Source organism: Nesoenas mayeri (assembly GCF_963082525.1).
Source record: "Nesoenas mayeri genome assembly, chromosome: 1".
Classification (NCBI taxonomy): domain Eukaryota; kingdom Metazoa; phylum Chordata; class Aves; order Columbiformes; family Columbidae; genus Nesoenas; species Nesoenas mayeri.
Genome location: NC_137541.1, coordinates 208,330,623 through 208,355,581, shown reverse-complemented (window position 1 = coordinate 208,355,581; position 24,959 = coordinate 208,330,623).

The window sequence follows — 24,959 nt, the reverse complement described above, 5'->3', positions numbered from 1 at the left end:
TTATGAAAACTAAACCAGTCCTAAATCTGAAGTAGTTTGTTTATCACTTATTTGATGCACCTGTGAAATTTCCTTGTCAACAGTTTCTGCTTTAAAAGATGATACTAGATCTTAGTTGTGAATTTAGATATAGCTCATCTCGGAAGAAGATTATATTCAGAACTGAGGACACTTTACATCTAAATAAGAGTTTCCACATGGGGTTTTAAGATACTTGAACTGTGATGTTCTAAGTTCACACCTCCAATTAATTTGAATTAATTTTCCTAAGTGTGTAGATGTCAGCTGGCTCCAAAACTCTAGATATAAACAACTTCACACTCTGGCAAAGCTTAGATGTAAACTTGACAGCTTGGATGCATTTCTATTGACTTGAAGCCAGGACTTGAAACAGACAGAACAAATTAATGTGCGAAATACCCTTAACCAGTATTTCAGAATTCTGAGAAACAATTTCTACCAGAAGCTGTTTGAGAAAGTCTGAACCCTGTTTCAACATTTATCATGTTTTAATAAGGTTTATCTAAGCTCAGCCTCTGGAAACTTTGACGTTTGCTGTTTCTTGATAAAATTTGTTTCATTCCATATCTACACATTCTGTGCTTAAATAGGCTTGGCACACTTCACATCAGCTAATGCTGCATTAAAGAGCTGTATATGGCACAAAAATGTCAAAGGCAGCTTTAAAATGTAATGAAAATGCTCTGAATGGAGACTTGGAAAAAGGTTCTTTTGCTGTTACATATTGGTACATGTATTACTGCACCAAGAGATATCATAGCTTTGATCTTACACGCACCTAAAAATATCTGACTTCAATAGAGTGCTCAAACAATTCTTTTCCCTCACAATGAACCCATATGTTCTTTCAGCACAAAAGAAAATTAGCTTTTACTGCTCAAAATTAAATGCTGGAGAACAAGCCAAATATAGGTCATTCCTAGCAAGGTTGTGATCCTGTTAGATAACATGCAAAAGGCTCAGGTCTGGGCAGCATATGCATGGAAGATGGCCAGAGGGTTCAAGAAAGCTGCAATTTGGTAAATGCATTGGAAATTAACTAAGCAATGTAACCCAGTATTAAACTGGACCCTTCTAGTATTGAAAGGCAACTTCTTAGTATAGAGGCAGGAGAGATGGTTATAACAACTCGTGGTCATTAGTGATGCCATAGCATTTGTCCGAGAAGAGTTTTATTAGCCCTGGTTTCCCAGATAAATTCCAATTTCAGTAATGATATCCACTGACCTACATTATCCTTGCAGTGTGAGCTGAAAGAAGTTTTTCTTCCCGTTTGTGTCTCTGTGACAGTTCATTATTGCTGCATGTTGACAAACAGATGTTATTCTCTACCCAGGAGACGAGTGTGCGCAGCAAATACCATACAATAGCTGTGATAGCTCTACAATAAACCCCAGAACATTGCAGGCAGAATGTGTAACTCTGCACCTATCTCTGCCACAATGTCTTTTGTTACGTTTATACAGTACGATGTGGCCAAAATCCATGTAAGTCTCTGTGGGTCCTTCTGGGATGCTGAGCTATGGGGAGAATCCTATTGCTGATACATTTAAAATGAGAGTAGAAAAAGCCTGTATTGTTCGCTGTAATTTATTTTGTATAATAAGAACTCCTGCACATATCCTTAAAAAAAACAACCAAAAAACCAAAAAACCAAAATGCAGGGCAACAATTTTGTTTGCAAAAATGATACTTTCACCTATATTTTCTACACAGGTAAATGAAGGCACAAATATCTTCCAGCACCAGCTCACTGTTACACTCTGCTACCTTTCAAGCAAGACCAGCACTTAAAGTTTGACATGACAGACCAGAACCCCTGGTGGTCATTGCCTGGGAAAGTGGTTTGAAATGGGCAATAAACTGATTGCCAAGTCAAAGGCGAAGCAAAGTACTCGCAGTGGCTTGAGAGCAATGAAGCATTACCAGAAAGGAAAAAGTGAGAATATAAAAGAGAAGGGGGAAGGCAGGAGACAAGAAAGATGAAAAAGAGGGCAAGTGAATCTAATGAAAACTTAATGGGCTTGTGCTGGTGAATGGTGTTTCTCTGTCACAGCAATCCTTGGTGTGAAGCAGCAAGACTTTTCTTGCTGTATGTAATCGCACCAGGGATGACAGATAATAAATAGAGGGAGACAAGGCTGTTTTCATTCACAATACAGTCCCATTATTTCATTTCCCCTTCGTGGAAAACATTAACTCAGAAGCTAACCTAAACTTTTGGTCGGGCTGAGTTCAACCACCACGCGTGCTCCCTGTTAATGTGGAGCACAAAGCCATAGAGGCTTAGATGGTTCAGCAACATGATTCAGAAAATTTCACCCTACTGTCAAGAGTTAAATGCCTCTTCTATGCTGGTTGAGGTGGTCCCAGGTGATTACTGCTAATGGCCTGTTTGGAGGCTGACATGAAATTAATTTGTCATCTTAAACCAACAGCAGGTCAATCGAATATCTCCCTCCCATGGTGAATGATGCAAGATATTAGAGAAAGCAAAAATAAAAGGAATATGGAGCACCTGTCTCCACTGCAGAAACGATGTCTCTTGTGGGACATTTTCAATGCCAAACAACTACATTTTCCATACACACATACTTGGAGAGAGGCTTCAGTTTATAGTGCTGTCACAGCTGAGTAACTTCTGAAAGTATGGGGAAAGAAGAGAGGAAGAAATAACATGGGCTAAAAAATAAATGTGAAGGTAACTCAGGAATCCACATCAAACTCAGCCTGGTTTTCTATCACTGGTCCCTCGATTTAGTTGAGGTATGTTTTCACTTGGGCTGCACTCCAGAGTATGACCTGACTACTCCTATTACATCGGTTCCTTCTAGGGAAATGAAATATTAGCCTATTTTCTTAACTTCTGTATTAAGAAGACAAGTTAATTTTTCACCCCTCTGGTGAATTATTGTATGATCGGTTTATATGAGAGATGTCCCAGGAGTGAGAAAATGAGTCATAACTCACAGGAGGTGAAGCTACAAGTGAGTAATGAAGAATATGAGGATCATTCTTTCCTCTCAGTGCCTGCACAGGCTTGTTCTGCAATTAGAAGGGCAGAGGAATAGGTAAATACACAGCTGAGCCACGAGTCATCTCTGTATGCTGTGATCTTCGGGAAACAGGCTTATGAAATTTATTTTTGTTGGAAATGAGCATGTGGGGCTATAAAATACATTAAAAGCTCTTCACTTCCTACCTAAGCACTTCATTAAAGTGCTAGGCTATGGAGCAGCTCTTACAGGAGAGTTTCCCGAGGACACGACAGTGACTCAGTCCAGAGTTCTGTTCCTCCTCGTTCCTGCATGCCCATTGCCTCTACCTTGCAAGGCTCAGAACAATCAGCAAAACCAGCTTAGAAGATGCATCCTGAGAAAGGTCTCTAAGTCCTCACTACCACTGTGATCTGTGTGATCCTCTGGGGTACTGTAGACTAAACTGAAATGTTTTTCAATGCCCTGACCTGCCTTAATTCTCTATCACCAGCCCACACGCTACCCATTTTCACTGTCTCAAATACCTTTCTTACTGATCTAGTTGCCCACAGCACATAGCAGTCAGGATCTGATCAGTTCTTGCTGAAGCTTTAATTCCACAGGATGCAAAAAGCCATTTTCAAGATCCCCACACTTCTGATGCTTATCCCAGCTCAGCTGTTACTTGCAATGCTGTAAACAAAAGCCCTCATCATCAGCATGTCATTTTTTAAGCATGAATAGAGGTAGAGTCATAGAATCATAGAATAGTTTGGATTTTAGAAGGGACCTTCCAAGCTCATCCAGTTCAACCCCTGCCATGAGCAGGGACATCTTCACCCAGACCAGGTTGCTCAGAGCCCCATCCAGCCTGGCCTGGATGTCTCCAAGGATGAGGCATCCACCAATCGGGCAACCTGTTCCAGTGTTTCACCACCCTTATTGTAAAAAATCACTTCCTCTTGTCTAGCCTGAATCTCCTCTCCTTTAGTGTAAAACCATCACCCCGTGCTGCCTCACAGCAAGGTATGCCAGCTTATGCACCGAACCTGGTCTCTCATGGAAAGCGAGTGTAACTCTCATGAATCTGCTTTTAGTGGAAAACACATCTGAAGTGAATTTTGGCACTTGGGGTTGAAGTGGGAAGTCCCTATGTGGACAGTAGCTTGTGCTGCTGAGCAGAAAGTAGAGGAAAACCTCAAAGCTTCAGGAACTTCAGCTGTAAGGTCCCCTAGGTCACCAGGCATCTCCAAGTTTTTCTGTTCGATGTAACAAACTTGATGTTTTTTGCAGTTACGTTGTGTTCTGGTAAAATTATCTTCTGACCAGGCCAAGGTAACCTCAAGGGCATCTAGTCTTCTTGCTGTGACAGTGTTTATGATGAAAAATCTGTGCTCTCTGAAATTCAAACATTCCTTAACCCTTGGAGAAATGTATCTCCGGTTATCTTTAATTTCCACTTTGTTGAAGCAGTGTTTCTTAACAGGTTTCTTGCTACCTGCATTGCTATACTGGCTATAAAGTTTACCATAAATATCAAGGAAAGATGCAGATGCAAATGGCCACTTAAAACTGTGATCTGCAGATTCAGACCATCTTCAAATCTGAATCCAGTTCACCGACAATTCAGTATAAGCCCATTTACTCAGTCCATTTGATGACCTTTTATATACTATCCCACAGTATGACTACTGGGGCAGCAGGAGGAAAAGATGCAGTAATAAGACTTTCTGAAAGAGAAGACCAAGATTGGTAGCAAATCTCAAAAAATCCAGAAACCTCACATCTGCTAACATCACCATCTAAATACACAATTTTGTCCTTTGTGCTATGAAAGCCAGCAGCAGCTGCCCCCTCGCTGTGAATACGGAATGAAACAATTTATTACAAAAGGAACCTCTCTAAATCAATCTAAAAATTGCTACCAGAGGCCTAGAAGCAGATGTGACATATAAAACTCTACACCATCAAGTGTACAAAGGCTTGTTCATTCTAATGATGCATGATGAATTCTTCCCCAGCATTTGAAAAAGTGCTCAAACATGCTTTAAATGGCAACATTTCAAAATCACCACTCACACAAGGCAGTTTTCTTCCCCTCCTTTAATAGATCAGACACTTGGTACATTTTGGAGACACAGGCAAATAATACATGAAAGTTTTCTTTCCCTTGCTCTAAAAATTTGGACTAAATCTATGCTTATACATCTACACGTTCACTTGGATGTTTTATCTTCTATCCACTCACACAGACGATGCCTGAAGGTCATATATGGACCTTCTGATTTATCAGATACATAATGTTTGCTAAACACATTTTTCCTATTATATGCTACTGATTTCAGTTTTGTTCCACAACAATTGCCCCTTGAGGTTAACACATACAATACGAATCACCTGCTTAAAGTAACTTGAATTTTGAAGACTCTCAGCAACAGTTTCCACCTGACCTTATGCTCTTATTTGTACAAACAGTTCTTCTCAAAGACATGTTTTTCCCTTCCAAACAGCTGTATTTTAACCCTACATCCGAAAATAATACAAACAAAAAAATAAGGTACAAGCAACCTCTCAGCTCTTCTTTAGTAGGATCATCAAACCCATCTCAGAGGTAACATACAGTGACATTTGTAGTTCTAGTTTGCGCTGGGGAGAGGGCTGTATTAAAATATTAGAGAAATACAGATAAGAATACTCCAATTATTCAAAATAAAAGATGGAATATAGAGTTCCACTGTATCAGTCTTTTGAAATTAATAAATCCATCAGGGAATATATATATATTTAATTAAGGGAAAAACTAAAGTTCCTCTAAGAACATTATATGTATATATTTTCTTGTAATGTCAAAATCTGTAATGCCTACTCATATTCCATGGAGTATCCTGTAATTGTGGAGGCTCAATGTTTTACTGGGGGATGTTTCCAGCATCTATGGTGAATGACAAATCTATCACTGTGTAAAACCCTTGAAGTGCCTTGCAAAGTCATAGAAAAACAGGGCACTCTGATTGGGGACCAACTCACCTGGATTTAGCAGCCGGGCACAGGCACGGCCGCGATGCATCGGGGCTGTAGCTCAGGTAAGATAACATCACTGATAACAAAAATTTTACCAGAAAATCTCAAAATTCTGTTTTACCTTGTGCATTAGGACTATGCTCCTAGTGATGCAGGCATTTCACTTTTTACATTGTCAGGTACAATATGGTCAAAGTGTTGCTTGCACACTCCTTGCTGTTGATGCTGTTGTGACATCTAAATCAAGTCAGGGAGAGCAAGCAAACCACGTCAAGCTACAACATGATATCTCCGGTCATGTTAATTATTAAACAATCTAAACGGGAAAAAGATATCGCGAAGGCCTGACTACTACAAAAGCTTCACTCATATTTTTATGCTATCTCAAGCATGAGATAAGATTCCATACATTCACTGGGAAGTAATAAAATGCAAATTCTGCTAAGTCTTTCCTTATCAGATTTGTAACATATTCTCCCAAATGGATTTCCTAGTTTCTAATACTGGGTTGACCTAAAAGCAAAGCCTTCCTCTCAGCAGGGGGATTTTTAGGGCATTGCTCCATCACATAGCTATTTATTCACACGAATCTTATAAAAAAGTAAGTCTTATCCTTTATCTCTGTGACAAACTTGTTTCAGTTAAGTCAGTCTGTCAAGAGGCTACTAGAAAGAAGATGGAAAGAAGGAGGAGCTGATATGCAGTGTGACTACGGCAGGATCTTTCCTGAAAAACAGACTAAAACTCCCCCCAGTTTGCAGACACTGTCTGGTTTACATCATAATGCTCTGAATTAGCTCATTAGTGTCTGGGACGCAGTGATGCTGAGCTCAGCTCTGCCGATGAGATGCTGCTTCCTGCCCCACAGAGATTATGGGGGCCCAATACAAGAGCAACTAGTTAAAATTTTATGGCTTATGTTGTAAAAGAGGCAAGACTTACGGTTTTGGCACATGGAAGAGTTATGGAAGCCTAATAGGTTACTGTCTCTTAGATGAGATGTATTTTTGGATGGTAGCTGTCCATGTGAATGCTTCTAATCTATCCCAATTGCAAAGTAATGTGGCTTAGTTTAAAACTTTTTCAATGGCGTTTAAGCTTCAGTGCATGACATCACTTTTAGGGCGGGCCAAGAGCAAACTCCACAACTGCTCCTGTGGCTCACAGCTGGGGATAACAGGTTAAATCATGGTAATACAGCTGCAGACCTGCAAGTCTAACAGTTTGTTCCAGCAGCAAAGCCCATGAATGAAGTCTCTGAACAGACAACATAAACAGTGACACACCTTTACATTTATCTATCTATCTATCTATCTATCTATCTATCTATCTATCTATTTAATGGATGACTGAGGCATTTTTTGGTGGCAGGAGTCAGCTTTTAAAATGCTCTTGCTAGGCAACACAAGCTCCTAATGTAGATGCAGTTCAACTTAATCTACCATTACCTCCTGTTCTGCTTAGTTTAGGCTTTTGCTTCCCTTTGCCAAATAAATTTCAGCAAGGGTTAAAATGCACCTGAATGCATCTGGTCCACACTGCTGGGCTAGCACAGTTTCAGATTGATTCAGTCAAACTGAAGCAAGTTTTCTGGTGCTCACAAGCTTTTAACTAATTGACTATACAAGTTACTCAGACTATATGGTCCTCTACCCAACCTTTTAGCAGATTAGAGTCACACTTTCTATAGCCAAAGGACTTTATACATTGTAAGATGATATTTACTACTCTATTATTTTTTTCTAAATGGAAAGTCTCCTTGGGACATGAAAGAGATAAATATACTCTGAACAGTAACAAATCCTCATTCAGTTCCTTCTCTGTTCATTTTTTTAAGCACTCAAAGCATCTATACTGAATTCAGAGGGTTGCAGACACAGCTAAAATCTTCATAGGAGGACAAGTGTTGCCTAGGTGGACTGTCAAGAAATTCAACTTCAACATGGGAATAGCTCAGATCTGCTCAGGTGAATTGTTCTTGGAGTTATCCTTCCTACATATTTCCATCCCTCCTTAAAAACTCCTCTTTTTATTAAATTACTAGCTTATTTCATAACTACTGTTGCTGACTCAATTGATGCTTTACTGACTAAAAAAGGTTGTGCCTAATCCGCATAGACCAGATACTACAGTTAAAAGTTTAGAAGTCTGCAATGTTTTATTAAAAATAAATAAATTTAAATGTGTGGAAGAATTTATTGAGGATGCTGCAAAGGTATTTCATGGGAAAACATAATGAACATAACACAATCATCCTCTGTGTTCTCTCTGTTTTATTCAGAACTTAAAATCTACAAATGATCATCAGAAGATAAGGTCTTCTACCCAATTATACTAGCTATATATACGGAAACTAAAAAAGAAAGAAAAGAAAATAAATCTCATTATTAGACATTTCAAAATCAACAAAACCAAAGTTAATCAGGACTGATTTATCCTGCAGTTCTGTGCCCCACTCCTATGTAGATAAGAGAAAGACAATGTATCTGACTGATGATGCAAATTCAGATGTGATCAACCATGCAGAGAGGAGAAGAATGAGAAGTGCTTGGCAAACCTTGCCAATGTGTGGCTTTTTGGGGAACAACGTGAAACTAAAGAAACAGATAGTAGCCAGAAAGTGGAATCCTACTGAGCAACATTTCAGCAGAAGAAAATTTGCACAACGAGGAACTGTCTATACAGCTCATCCTGCTATGAAAAAAAGAGTCCCATAAAATTTAATAGGGCTAGAAAGAACAGAAATCTCTACAAGAGATTAAGACAAAATGAAGATAGAAGATTTTAAAACAAAAAAGGTGGAATAATCCCCTTTACATGAAATACTTAACGAGTCAGATCCTTTCTGTGCAATTTTAAGTTGGTCAAAAGAATTTAATAAAGATTACATGCTTCAAAAAAGATTTCTGTAGGGAAGCTTAATTTTGTATAATATTTGTATAATGTTTTGTATAATTTTGTATTCTCTTGTTATAGTCCATACTGCCTTTCCAGAGGGTTAACAGAATACGATTGTTAAAATAACCAAAAATGTAATTGTTTGGTTTTGTGAAGTGATTAGATGTAGCTCACATATACAATGTAGTTGCATTGTGTAAGCAAAGCCTTGCATATACGGCATTTACAGAACACACAGAAAGAAACCAAAATTGCATTCTATGCCTTAAACGCCCTACCAGGACAACACAGATAATTACAGTAAACAGGACAAAAGTTGAAAGTTTGTGTAATGAGGAAATTAGACAGGAAAGGCTGCAAGCTTAAATAGGATGAATATTGCTGCAGTCACCTATTTCATTAAGCAGGATAAGTCAGCTCACCTGCATCTCTCCTGCAGACCATTGTCTGGTTTTGTTTTGTTTTGTTTTGTTTTGTTTTGTTTTTTTTTTAAATTGTGTGTTGGCTTCCTAAATTTTTTGCCCAACTGCAGGAAGAATGTGGAAAAAAACCCCACAATTTTTTGATTAAAATTATATTCTTAGGGAAACCGTTCTTATTCTCTGCTTTGTTCCAATCATACTTAGAGTCTAAAATTATTGAGTTAGAAAATCAAACTAATTCTGGAGACACCAAGCCTCTTAGATTGTAGCTAGTGTATTTATTTTACTTGATGCAGTATGAGTAACTTCTCTGTTTCAGTTGATATGAAATCCATTATTATCAGGGTCACCTATTTAATACAAATTGAATAAGCTACAATTAACACGTAAATTATTAAATATCTTCTGCTTGAATTTCTCTGAATCTCAAAGGGAATTTGCTTAGCTGTAGAAATACTGTTTATTGTTATTCTAGAGTCACCCATAAGGAGAAAAAGCAGCAGAACAAAACAAGTGGATAACAATAATCTCCAGAATTTGTAGTTCTAATTCTTGTCAAAAATAGTAGGAGTTTGAAAACACTGATAGGCAAAAGAAATAGTCGGAGAAGTAGCAATTACTATGGCAATGTGTTGTTGTTTTGATTTGTTTTGTTTTCTGAATGGACTTCATACCAGCTCATGGCAAATGGACTTATGAGCTGTGTAAAAGTCAAAATATCTACAATATTAGTCTCCTGCTGAGAAGACAGAAGAGACAGGCACAAAATTAGTAAGGTCTGATAATATAAGTAGTGTCAGAAATGAATGACAGTCTGTATACTTTGCGTGATTTGCCCAACTAATTACATTGGCATTCAATAACACTATCTAGTTAAGGACCTGTCAACATTTCTTCTGGAAAAAAACTTATTTGCAGGATTTTATAACATAGCTGTAAGGAAATCAATTCTGGACTGAATCTTGACACACACAGCTAAATACTTAAGAGGTATTGGTTTCTATCAAATGACAGACAAATTTCACTCAGCATTTAAAGAGTCAATACTGGCCAAGGCAGCAAGATTAGAATAACAGGACATTTCTTTCTATTTACAGCAGGAGATAACTGCATTAACTCAGCTATCCTATTGTGATTTTTAATGGAGGAAAGCATCAGGTAAATAAAATAGTTTTTATAGGCCATTTTTCATTTATATGATAAGTAAATATCCTTTTTTATATATTTTATTTAAATTATTATTTTGCCTGGATGCAGGTAAATGAATTAATCCAGATCATTCTTCATTCTCCTGCCCTTTCCCTTCTCCCCATCTCCTCCCTTATCATGTCTTTAATTTTTCAAATCTAATAAGAAAACACACTATATAAAGTGCTGCTTAATGTGCTGGCAAAATGATACTGAAGTTAGGCTCAGAAAGTTAAATTTTAAAATCCATGCCTGCTGATAAAAAAGCCTTAGCCTGGAGGAAAACACCAACTGCAGACCATATCATCCTCTTGTTGCTACCAATCTGTTCAAACCTACATCTATAAGCACTTAAGGCAAATGCCAAGCACAGGAAAAAGCAAGTGAAAACAGCAATGTTTTGAACACATGATAATGAAGAGCTACGGAAGAAAATGTTAGCTGATTTAGTAACAGGTGCTGTCCCTGGGCTGCTTTACATTTCAGAAGCTTAACTCTTAATTTATCTCTCACTGGTACTTATGCCATTTATTGAAAAAATTCATATTTCTATATGCTCTGGAAATATACTAGTTGCATTATTCATGGCAAGCAAAGCAGGAGCCCTGTTAATCTCGTGTTCAATATCAATCACCAGAAGAAAAAAGATAACATTTTTTACATTATTTTGAAGTGACAGTCAGTGATATCTGCTTATCTATATTCATGCTTTTTCCTAACAATATATTTTTCAGTGACTTCAGTTATTTACTTTCATGATATTTCTGAGTTTAAGTGCACTCCTTTTTAATTTTCTATGGTAGTAGTTTCCAGTATCATGAATTTATTTGCTTCACTAGGAAATGGATTTAAGATATCATGCTTTGAACTCTTGCTTTGGAAAGACAGCAAAGACCCCTTTCCACCTGGATTACTCCTTGCAGTGTGTGGAACACATTCCTATTGTGGTAAAGAAAAACTGCTAATTTTCATATACAGCTTCATGCAATGGAAGAAATGGAAGCACACAACAAGTATTAATTCTTAGAACAGCATTTACAAGTTACTTTTCTCAATAGATGGCAGTTGCTGGACTTGGATGAAAGTATTACATGTTTCTGACAAATCACATTGGAAATATTTGATTTTTTGTGGACTCACTGACTTTTCAATGATAGGAAATCCAAAACAGGCTTCACTTTTCAAAGCTGAAAATATTTTTCCTTATTTATCTTTTTTCTTCCCCTTGCTTGTTCTCTTGTAAAGGAAGAATGTGGAAAGATTCACAGACACAACAATGGAGTCAAAACTTTGACCTTGAATAGTGTCACCTTCAAGAAAGGAACACTACCAGCTTAACTTAATAAAATGTTCATTCCAGGCTCTGAATGTAACCTTTTCACTTAGTTTCTAAAAATGGAACCAAACACACAAATGCCTCATTCTTGCAGGTTTCCTTAAGGTTTTTAAATGATTTTATCTCTTCAGGAAGCATTTCTCAGATGTTCCATCATTTTTACCTCCTGACTCCTTTGAGATTTAAGAGCTAATTGTTATTTGCACTTTCAGCAAGTCTTGTACTATTCTCCTGGCATCATAGTCATGAAGTCTTATTACAATTCTTGTTTTTCTTTTCTCTGAGACTATCCCAATGGTCCCCAATGGGCAGGTAATGAATGATAATTCACTCAGGTTGCAGCCAGACCGTGCATGTATATATACATATTTAGAAGACTGCTTGCAACACGGAAGATTTAATAACATTCACATTGCTGCTTCTTTGACCCAAGACCTTGGGAAGACGTTACCTTCAAAATTTTATTCCTAACTCTTCCCATCTCTGTTCTTCCACAGCTTCTGCTCTAACATGCAGAAACATGATGAATTCTAATTCATCAAACTGATAAAAGTGTTAGAGATTTTCAGTTAAAGGGGCTGCCCCCCTCTTTCTGTATGGTCTAATTTCCACCTTTGAATTGTGTTTTATCATTCCCACAGCTGTGCTTAAAGAGCTGTTAGAGGAAACAAACACTATTTTTCCTTGAGCAGGAGATTCCTGAGCTGTTGTCTACTGTGTCTTGCCAGAGACAGGTTACAGGGCTGAAGGGACAGGTGATTTGATCCTGTATGGCTATCCTTATGATGACATGACTTGGCTGGGAATATATTCAATAAAGCATTCTGGGTAAAGAAGGCTTATTTTTGACCTGGGTCATGCAAGGGATGTGGTTTATAGTTCTCTCCTGATGCAGTTGTATCAGCAGAAGCAGCAAGGTGGGCAGTGGATAAGCAGTGAGGAAGGGAAGAGGAGAAAACGGTATGGGTTTGAGGGTATAGAAATGTCATATTTGTTGTCCTGATGACAGTATCTTGGGTACCATCAACATTAAGTTGTGGTTTCATCACATAAAATGATTCATGGCAAAAAAAAAAAAAAAGAAATTAAAAATATTATAATCTTGCTCCATCCCAGATCTGCTACACCTTCATGTTTCTGTACCATGGTAATGTACTTCTCTCCCATACACCACCAACAGCAATGGTAGTTGGGATGTATAAGTGATCCCACTTTTAGAAAACAAACCAATGAAAACCTTTTTTGCTGGACATTTTTTTTTTTTTTTTAAATTTATTTATTTTTTCCACTAAATAAGAAGAATGTTTGGGTTCTTAGAGACAACATGCTTCAATGTGTGCATGGGGAATGTTTTAAGACCATATTTAGACAAAAGTCTTTGCAAGGTGAAACCATGGCTCCTGCCATGTACATCTAATCTTGAACAGCCCCATTTGCTTCTGTAACCAAACCCACAGTCACCAGCTGCTTTACAGGTCATCAGCTCAAGAATTTCTGTTTTAATTGAGTTGAAATCATGTCTATGTGTAAAAGATAATAGAAAATCATATACTTCTGATTATTAAAAAGGCTAGATAAATTATATTGGGCTTGTCCTTCCAACTTCTGGCCCTGTGGTGACTGGTTTTTTGTATTCAGGCATCAGCCTATGGTCACTGCAGGTAGCTGAGGAGCAAAAGGTAAAGTAGTATGTGGCAAGTTTCAGTTATTCTGTGATGGTATCCCAATAATGACTGTTAGCCAGAGACACAATAGTTTGGTTTGTATGTGTTCTGTTTGAATTCAGACCTGACCTACAAGCACAACTTTGGAGACAAAGCAGGGAATTCATCTTATCCAACTTTAGGACTAGAATTCAGCAGTAGAATAGGACACTTGACTGGAAGTTTTAGTACTGACTCTTTAAGATCACTGTACCCAGTGAAGATGTAGGGCTGAATTAGGTTGCCCAGGCTTTCTTATGCCACTTGACATGACCTAGGGCATCCAAAGTGTACACTGAGGATTAGTGGACATGACACAGACCTTGTGGAAAAGTAGTGCGTTCTGGCAGCTGGCAGCCCAGTGAGAGTCTCAAGGATATCACAGACAGTGCGAGATCGTTACATGGGCAGCTAAATGAAGCCTCTAATGTACTCATAGATACCTACAAATAGCAATACAAACTTATTTGCTTTGAGCTGGAGCTGATTCACACCCTAGATGCCTGCAAGGGAAATATCTGTGTATGAAATAGAGCATACAGAGACTTAGGTCCTAACTTCAAAACACAGAGACAATGTGCCAGCAGACTTCACCAAGGTGAAGCTTCAGGCTGAAGACTCAGTCATACTCAAGCTAAAAATACAAACTATTTCATACGTGGTATTGCATTTGTCTCAGAAGTTTTCCAAGTTTGGTAAACTTGTAACTATTTTTATATTTTTATGTGAAAGAAGCACATCAAAATCCTTCCTCTGCAAGAAAGGTGAAAGTTATTTCCTGTGCACAGAGCCAGGAAAAGGCTTGTGCACTACTATCTCATCGAATAAAAACTTTGAATTGGGGATTACAAATGTGACTTAATATTGCCTGCGTCTTGTTCTGGCTTGTGTATGGAGTTAAACAGTCAAACAGGAAGGAGGAAAGCTCCATCAGTGAAAAGCTTCTTCTTAAGCACCAAGATTCTTGGCTATTCCTAGGCAATAAAAACTGACTTAAATTCCTTAAAACAGATACCTTGTTTGTTTACTGCTCCTGTAAAACAATACCTCCTTAAAATCAGTTCATAGCTGTTCTCTTTCACATGGTCAAATTCCATTGCACTAAGATCGATGACAAAACTTTTGCAGCTTTTGAAAGTGGAATTAGCACAATCTAGAGATATTTCCTCTCATTTCTGTCTGGTCCAGCAACATAAATCTATTGTGAAGCTTTTTCAAAACATTTTTTATTCTGGTCTAAATACTTTAGCCATGATATCACAGCTCTTAGAACAGTCTCAACATTACTCCCTCCTCACATATAAAAGCTCTACTATATTCATCATTGCACTGGAGACATTTCTTGGTACCTATTATTTAAACATTTTGTTCTTGGTCACTCTATTCTTCATGCAATCAGGAAACTTTTTGCTAGCACAATATCTATGGTTTTATATAACCAAGCCCTATTCAGAGAAGCCAATATATTAGACCTTTTTTACTGCAGCTGCAGTAAACTGGATGCAGAATGCAAAACACTGGCCAAGACATTAAAAAAAGGGCTATTTTGAGTGTCCGACTTGACACACGTGCAAGGATCCAAAATTAAGAGGATGGGTGGATGCTCTATTGTTTTTTGAAAGATGGACAGTCTTTAAGTTATCCCAGGCTGAATGTCAGATGTGACTTGTCATATTGTCTTTGTATTTTGTGAATAGTTATCATGCTCTGTGAACTCTAGAGCATTTGGATAAGATCTGAACATTGCATATATTCAAATGCATTTGAATTTATAAAACATTTTGTAAAAGCACACTGGGTGCTTTGTTTAGTAACACATGGCTTACTAAAGCTGAGTATAATTTCAGACACTGCAAAAAATGAAGGGTTCATACAGAAGAAGTTGAGGCCAAGCTGTTGTGGGACAATCAGGTGGATGGATCATATAGAAAGGATCCAGTAGTAATAATCTTTCTGACTGTGTAAGAGTTAATAAAATGAATTCAGTTTTTTGGGGGAACTGACCCTATTCCCCTCCTAAGCACAGACCTCTGGTTCTGTGTCCTCAAATTACTGTTTTGGATCAAGGGGATATATCAGATTCCTTACGTTTTGTGAGTTTGATTCACTGTCTTGAGAACTGTTGTCTAGAGACTATTTTATATCTTTCTGAGTCACACAATCCTTAAAAAGCTGAAGAGTTCAGAAGAGGGTAACAAATCTGGTGAAGGGTCTGGAGAATGTCTGATGAGGAGCAGCTGAGGAACCTGGGTCTTTAATCTGGAGAAAAGGAGGCTGAGGGGAGAACTTCTCATTCTCCACAACCGCCTGAAAGGAGGTTGTAGCATGGAGGGTGTTGGTCTCTTATCCCAAGTAATAAGTGATAGGACAGGAGGAAATGGCCTCAACTTGTACCAGGAAAGGTTCAGATTGGATATTAGGAAAAAATCCTACATGGAAAGGGTTGTTAGGCATTGGAACATGCTGTCCAGGCAGTGGTGGAGTCACCATCCATGAAGGTGTTCAAAAGGCATATAGACGAGGTTCCTAGGGACATGTTTTAGTGCTAGATTTAGGTTATGGTTGGAGTCAATAATCTTGAGGATCTCTTCCAACCAAAATGATTCTATGATTCTATGATTCTAGATAGGTAGTTTACTCCTAAGATAAATGTGGTAGGTGAATAAGTTTAGTTTTCCATTGCATTCAAAATGTGTATCATCTGGTTAAGGCATTGAAAAGAGCTTATGACAACAACAATAGACGATGCATGACCAAGTTGACTAAAAGCCAGGATATTAGGTTGGAAAATGAACCAGAGAATTAGGGAAAGGCATCTCTATGACCTAGAAAGAGAAGGAGCTTTTAATCCACTGCAGTACCAACATGCTGAGAGGAAAAAGCCACAGAGACATGAATGGTCCGTCGTAATGTGATCTACAGCTCACACTGTACCAGGCAGTGACCACAAACTTGTGTCTTACTGGTAGGTGTCGCCTTATGAAGTACTTTACATCTAGAACAACAAGACCCCAGTCTTGTGCTTTGCTGTGTGATCTTCTGGATCCAATTATCTTAAAACAGTTAATACAGAATAGTTTTTTCTTCCACTAAAGTGAATTTAGGTCACTTTTTCTCCTGATTGCCACTTTCTCCTGCTAAGTCAGGGTCTTAACCATAACACAGTCTATGTTTCCATCCTATTCAAGAAGCCTTGAGAGCATCTTTTCTCCCATGAAATGAAGCCAAAGATGCCTTTGTTATTTGTTGGCTTTGTTACTTTCTGTAATGAAGAAAACACGCTAAACAATTGCATCTTGAGAAGATTATCTTTGGAGATATTAATAGGCAGCTTTATTTGCTATCATGTCATTACCTCATGGCTGCCGTATCTTTAATTTTGGGCTTTTGTCAAAATGTAAAATGGTATTCAGTGCAATGAATAGACGTGCACACAAATCTGTTGACCAAAAGCTTTCAGATTAGCTGTGAATGTCTATTATAATATTCACTGCTTCAAGGAATAGCTGTGTTCTCTTTTTGTCTATAGGGCTGACATAAAAATGGTGGCCACATACGTACAAAGGTGTGTTGCTTATCCTTTCTGTTCATGTGTCTGACAAGCCAAAGCACCTTGGAGCCCTTGGTGATAAAGTACAATTTTTCAGATCAGATTTCATAAACAAAAAATACCTGGAGTACCTCAGAAAACCCAGATGACATTTTGGCGAAAGTATGTGTCCCATAGAGAGTGTTGAATTTACACAGATATGAAGTCTCTTTTTTCTAAGAGCACCTGCCAAGACTCCTACTTAACATAACATGTCAAACACATGAATAATATTTTAAATATTAATTTAATTCTTTTAGTGAGGCACAGGTTTTCCTGTCTCTATAATAAAAGTGTACCTTTCCTTTGCAGCTTTGCCTTGCCTTTCTCAATACAAACAAACCTATGTGTGTCCTCTTTTAACCATTACTTTTTATATGAGGACAAGATATGATTAGGCTCTTTTAGCTATATTTATCATGCTGACAGCCTAGCTATTCCCAGGAATACATCTTTTAAAACTCTTCTCAATTCCATTTTCAACAAAGGAAGTTTTATTGAGAACATCAGTACAATGCACTTTCAACCCAAAATGGTTTTTCTCTATGCTAGTATTATTATAGATTGAATCTTCTATTTTTTATTTACACACACAGCTAAGACACATATGCCTTTAAGGAATACAAGCTTTCACTTATTTGTCCTTCCAATATATCTAGTTCCTCTGCTAAAGTTTGCAGAATGCTCAATCAACAGAATGGCTTCTACATTAACACCCATCTTAAAAGTTTAAATGTCCCATTTAATTTTTAGTAGTTGGCTCGAATCACAGTTCTATCTACCTCCTTACAGGGCACTATCTTGACATTACACTATCTGCAGTCAAATACAATGACGGTGCTTGAAACTTTTGAAAAATAGCAAAAACTATTGCAGCTTATTCCATTTTCCCAATACACCTGACACTCTCTTTGTTCTCGTCTCCGGCATTCACTCCATGTGTTGTTCTTGTTTGTCTATAAATTTCCCAAGGTTTTTCTGGCTCTCAGCAATATGGATTCTCACCCATGTTTATTCTACTATCATCAGTAACCTCCATATGTTTCTTTCTCAATTGAGTCACTTATTTCTTGAAAATTTAACTCTTGTAGCAGTTTCTGAGTGGTTTTGTTCCAGGTATAATCCAATCTCTTATCAGAGATGAATCAAAAAAACTGCAAGACAAGCTCTTCAGCTTCATCCTTAATAGGTTTATTTAAGCAAGCTCACACTCTTTTTTTAAATCCTTTGAAAATATTTCATGTTTACATAGAGTACGGTGCATCCTTTTCACTTTTGAAGCACATTGTGTAGTTAATAGTATAGTCAGAAGGGTGCCAGAAAAACTCAGTTTGGAAAAACAAAAGCTTTTGAATTGCTTTTACTGTAGCTACTGACTGCTTGCAGCTAATGTTTTCAGACTAAAAATTGCATTTATTTCTATCAGTTTCCATATTTCTAGACAGTTTCAGTTCAGGTTCATGCAATTTTAGAAGACTTTGAAGTTAGGTCACATTGCTCAGACCTTACTGAGCTTTAAGTATTTCAAAGGTTGTAGATCCCACAACAGCTCTAAGACCTTTTTCAGTATTTCACTGTCTTCAAGGTGCAGAACTTTTTCCTTATATATAAGCATAATTTCCCATACTGCAACTTACTTCCATAGGCTCTGATGCTGTTGCTGTATATCTCCAAGAAGAGTTTCTCTCTGTTTCCTCTGCACCTTCCTAATAAGTACTTCTAGATAACTATAAGATGTCCATTTTGCCTTCTCTTTCTAAGGCTCAATGAACTCAGTTATCTCAAGATCTTGTATCTCATGTCCTCTAGCCCTCTAAACACTCAGGTTGCTTCTGCTGGAATCCCTCCAGGCTGTCCATGTCTTTCTTGTACTGCAGAGCCCCAAAATGGACACACAACTCCAAAAGCGGTCCTGATGGTGTTGAATAAAAGGAGACTCCCCCAACTTGCTGACAACATTACTGTTAATGCAGCACAATACACTGTTGATTTTCTTTACTCAAGAACACACCATTGACTCACAACATGTTGTCCACCAGGACCACCCGGTCCTTTTCTGGAAAATTGTTTTCTATTCTGTCAACATCTAGCGTGTACATTTGTCCTGGTTCCCTCCAAAATTCAGAGAGTCTCTTGTGGGATCCTGTCAACTGGTCCCCCAAACAAGTTCACATCTGTTCTTCTGAAGTCCAGAGCTGCCATTTGCATTGTTCGCTTCATCTAAATGATTGTTTTAACAAAAGATGAAGTCATCTTTCATAACATTTTTGGTGAAAAACACACCCAGCAGAGTGTCTCCGCATGTCATATCACTGGTCTCCCATGTCAAAAAATTATCCTTGATGTTCTGAAAACCTCTAACATTGCAAATGGCCTCAGGTTATCCTTTTAGGCAATGTCAGGATGGTTGAATAGGACCAGTGATGCTGCTTCTATCTGTCTAAAGAAAGCTTTATCTACTCCCACTTCTTCATCAGGTGATCTGGAGCAGGTGTCCTCCAAGACATTACCCTTGTTGGTCTCTCCTCTGATCCTTACCCATAAGCTCCTAATCATCTTTTAATAACTTCTAAAGCAAACCCCTATGCATTCAAGCTGCTTTCCACATTGAGGGGCATGTGACACATTTTTCTTGCCTTTCTTCCTGTCCTTACACATCCATTGCAGTTCTCTGACCATGAGACCGATCCCCCCATATTTGTGATATCTTAGCCCTGCAGCCTGCAGACTAGTAACTCCTGTTATTTCCTTCCCATGCTACATGTGTTCATGTACAGACATTTGAGATAGATTTGTCACCTGTTTCAAGCAAAATGTGAGACCCATGACCCCTGCCATCATGCTGTCCCTTTGACCTTCATTATACCTCCACTGCTCAGCAGTCTGTGGGCATCATGCCCTCATACATTTCTCTTGAAACCTTTCTCACTGGGTCAGCAATCAGGCTTGCAAAGATTCTTTTGCCTGACTTTGTCAGGTGGATCCCATCTCTCTCCAGAAGTCCATTTTCCTCCAAGAGGATCTCATGATAATTAGAATTAAGGTCCTGTCTAAAAACACCAGCTGTGCAACCAGGTGTTGTTCTGAAAGATAACATCTACTTCTACCTAAGACTTTCCTCATGACTGACATGACTAAGGGGAACAGCCCTGGGCCACTGTACTCCTTCGTAGAGGCTTGTAGTAGTTACTCTTTTTGTAGTCAAGGTCGCTTGATACTTAGCAGCATTCGCCCAAGTGGATGAGCAGAAATGGAAAATCATCTAAAGTCTGGATGGATTTCAGCAGTTTGTGCAACATCCCAGATACAAGCCTCAAGAAGTGCTGAATCTCCTGAGACAAGAAGTTTGGTTGGCAAATGAGTCTTCCTGTCTTCTGCAGAGTTCTGTAGCCATGACCATCCACTCTTTCCTCTGAATGCCAACATGTGGATCAGTGTATGCTGACCTAGATGCCTCCCTTAAGGGAATTTGCTCTTCCTCACTTGTTACAGGCATATCTGTAAGTGCACATCTGACATCTACAGACAAAAGCCTTCTTTCTATCACTAAAAGCCACAAACCTTAGTCCTTCAATGTGGCAGTGTCAATCCTTCTCTTATTTTGACATAGCCTCCAAGTGTTAGTCCTTCCAAGCAATATGGGATTTCGATCCTGCCTCTCTAAGGTCTTTGCAAACAATCTATTATTCTTTATTCTTTGTCCTCCTGGATACTGCACAGTCTACTCTGCTCACCTACTCCCAACAGCCCTTTTTCTGGTAGCTTGGTGTTTCAACCAGAGCTCACTTTTCACCTGCAAGACTGAGACCCTGTGAAGTGCTGAGGCAGTTGGACTGTTCCTTGTGACATCGCATCACCTGTGAAAGTTCAGCACACTCCTGAGCAGTACGGGGTCATTTCCATATCTAAATCTACATATATTTGACAGTTTAGGAGTTTGTGGTACAGGAGGCACCTCCTTGGGTGCTATATTAGGTGTTTTTTGTAGAAAGAAGTTTGTTTTGATTTTTCTTATTTAATAATATCCAGGAAACCACAACATCTCTACTGGGATGAGGATATTTTTCACATTTTATAACTTGTTAGCAGTAGTCCAGAAGCAAGTGATGTGATCTGTCTGGGGATAACTCTCAGAAACTTCAAAAGATTGCAGAATACATAGGGTTGTCTCTTGTAATTACTTGGTAACAGTGCACCATGCCCTGTTCTGATGATAAACCCAAGTGCTAGCTACAGTCCTTTAAACACAAAATGGTCTGAGCTCCAACAAACATAGGTTCCCCCTGCCCCTGCTGTGTCTTGGGAGAGTATTTAAGATCTTCTCTTTTGCTTTTCCTTTGATGACTAAAATTTCGCTCAACAATAGGAGTAGATGAAAATTCACACAGCACACAATTGTCCATATTCGCAAGATTTCAAGCACAACAGCGAGCATACATAATGAATTGCCTGATACTGACAGTGTTAGATAGCATCTTATATTTTGGATTATGAGCTGATGAGGTATGATTCGTCAGCTTATCTCACTGATTATAATTTCGCTACTACCTTCTGCTTCCCCAGCTGTCTGATTCTGCTTCCCCAGCTGTTGTGTTCACTGGTAGCTGCTTACCTTGGACTGTAAGCCTTTGGGACATGAAGCACTGTGCAGGTACTGCTGCATAATGTGGAACCAATCTGCATTAAAAGTTACTTTCTCTGTTAATGTAGCAGAAGATAAGCAATCATATTAGCACCTAAAGTTGCATATTAGTTGTCCTCAAAAACCTAAATTTACATTTATTATTTATTGAAAGACCTTTGTCCCGAAAATATGTTTTAAAATCACCTTGGATCTTGCAGAGAGTAAGACCCTGATCTCACACAGAATCACAGAATGTTAAGGATTGGAAGGGACCTCAAAAGTTCATCCAGTCCAATCCCCCTGCTAGAGTAGGAACACTTAGATGAGGCTACACAGGAAGGTATCCAGGTGGGTTTGAATGTCTGCAGAGAAGGAGACTCCACAACCTCCCTGGCCAGCCTGTTCCAGTGTTCTGTTACCCTCACCATGAAGAAGTTTCTTCTCAAATTTAAGTGGAACCTCCTATGTTCCAGTTTGAACCCTTTACCCCTTGTCTTATCACTGGTTGTCACTGAGAAGAGCCTAACTCCATCCTTATGACACTCACCCTCTATATATTTATAAACATCAAAAAGGTCACCCTTCAGTCTCCTCCAAACTGAAGAGCCCCAGCTCCCTCAGTCTTTCCTCATAAGGGAGGTGCTCCACTCCCTTAATCATCTTCGTTGCCCTGCGCTGGACTCTCTCCAGCAGTTCCCTGACCTTCCTGAACTGAGGGGCCCAGAACTGGACACAATATTCCAGATGTGGTCTCACCAGGGCGGAGTAGAGGGGCAGGAGAACCTCTTCCGACCTACTAACTACCCCCCTTCTACTCCACCCCAGGATGCCATTGGCCTTCCTGGGCACAAAGGCCCCGTGCTGGCTCATGGTCATCCTACTGTCCCCCAGGACCCGCAGGTCCCTTTCCCCTAGACCGCTCTCTAATAGGTCATTTGCCAAAAGTCCCAAAGTCCCTTGAAAATGCCACACTGCAAGTATAACAGGTTGAAGTGGAATGGCCCAAAAATCCAACACTGCTCCCAACAAGTTAAAAGAAGGGAGGAGTCCAAGGAATTCAGAGAATCCCAAATTGATTCTAAGGAGGTGAAACACTGTATAACATACAAAAATCTCCAGTGCATGAATGTATAAACCAGTTTCAAAAGTCACAATTCAAAACACCACAAGAATTTTTATAAAACAAACTTGAGTGCACTTTTCTTAATATTCAGCTTACATTTCCATTTTCCTTTCATCCTTCCAGGACTATGAACTTCTTTCCCTCTCCTCTTCCTTTCTCCTACCCACATATACCTAGAGTTCTTTAAAATTTTCAGGGCATTATTTTGGATCCCTACTTCAGAAACTTTACATGTCAATTTTTCTAAAGCTGTTTCTTTCTTTGTCTGATTTAAAGCTCCATTATTACTCTCATCTCTTTTAAGATTCCATAATGTACAATAACTTTCTCTGCCTCAAGGCTTTTAAGACTTTATTTAAATAACTTTCTGGTGATGGACTTGGTTACTGGAAGTTCTGGAATTGAAAAGATGCACTTTCCTGTCAGCACAGCAAGGTGGGGTATGACTAGGTGAAGCTCTTAGTGCTCTAAAACTGGTCTCACTAATTGATGACCTAATATGCCATCAGATTTTCCAGTGCATGTTTTCATTCACTTTTCAGACACAGTCAAAGTTCATTTTAGGCTTATCAAGCTGAAGTGTGCTCTGCGAGGATCAAATTCTGCATCCAAGGAAATTGCTTACTGAAATTCTCATCAACCCATGCTGCACATATCTACAGGGTCGTCAGTAATATAGATAAGGATTATATGGAATATGCTCAATGGCCATAGACATTCATATTCCAGTGATATTATACTGTTTATGATAATATTTACAGTTACATTAGAGAAATTTAACCTAGAGAAAGAATATACACTAAATGTAAATCAACAGCTAACTGTTGAGACTTAGGATTAAATTTGCCTAATAGTTTATTCCATGATTGCAGATTATATAATACATTGATGATATGTCTAATATTAGCTATGAAAACAGCTGATACTAACCACTGCTGCAGAAAAAATAAATAAGTTAATGATCTGATCTATTTATCCTTATATCCCCATGTCTCCTGACATAAATTGTGGCACTTTTCTGAGTTGTGTTAATAAGGGAAATGGTTGCTGAGTCTTGCAATGGTAGACTTATTCTGGTATATTTTGTAACAGATAAAATCTTGTTTCTATCTAGCATTTTACAGACATTATGAAAGAGTAAAAGTATTGCAAGAATTACTGGGGTTTTTTTGGTTAAAATTGTAACACTGGTTTGGAATGACAATCTGCCTTCCTAAATTCCATCTGGAGTTTCCCCTGAATAAATATTCCTTTCTTCCTAAATTTGTGAACTAAATTATTCAATGATATTGCTTTGTGATGTTAAACAGCTGTTGTGTTTCACCCCTAAAAGCTCATTTCATTGATGGGTGAAGTAATACTTTCATTTAAGTTTTATTTTTAAAATGTCTTAGGTACCTTGAATTAAATGCAACATGTGCATACAAGAAAATACTATATATTTTATCACCTATAATGAAAGTAAGGTCTTTATAGATGACAAATATTATTAATCCCATAGAAGCCACTGAAAAGATTTTTAATATAACAATGTTCTGGAAAAGATTAAACCAAAAATGACTATACTAGGATCCCAGAGATATAAATAAAGTTGTTTTTCTGGGAAAACACCTGCTTCTATATATTGATGAAAAATTTTTCAGAAGCATATTTGCCCTCAGACACTCATGCATAAATCAAATTGACTTCAATAGAAATTGTGAGTGCATATTTGGTTGCTTTTACTGGAGCAGTAGTGTTGTAGATGCTTCTGAAGAGATTCCACAGCTAGATTTGCCTTTAACCTTAAAATCCCCATTTTACACTTGAATTGGCAATTTTAGCTTCCAGATCTGACAAAAACAAGCAGAGGGAAATAAAATCTCCCATGAAGAGCTGTAGCTTGGCAGAGTGTCCTAGAAAGAGTATCAGCTTGCTCTGTTCCTACACCCTTCCCCAGAGATCTGCTCCAGGCCACTTCCAGAGCCAGGATGCTGGGGCAGAGAGACCTTCGTGTTCTAACCTGATATAACCATTCTTATTTCAGCATTCAATGAAGATTTTTATATGAATACAT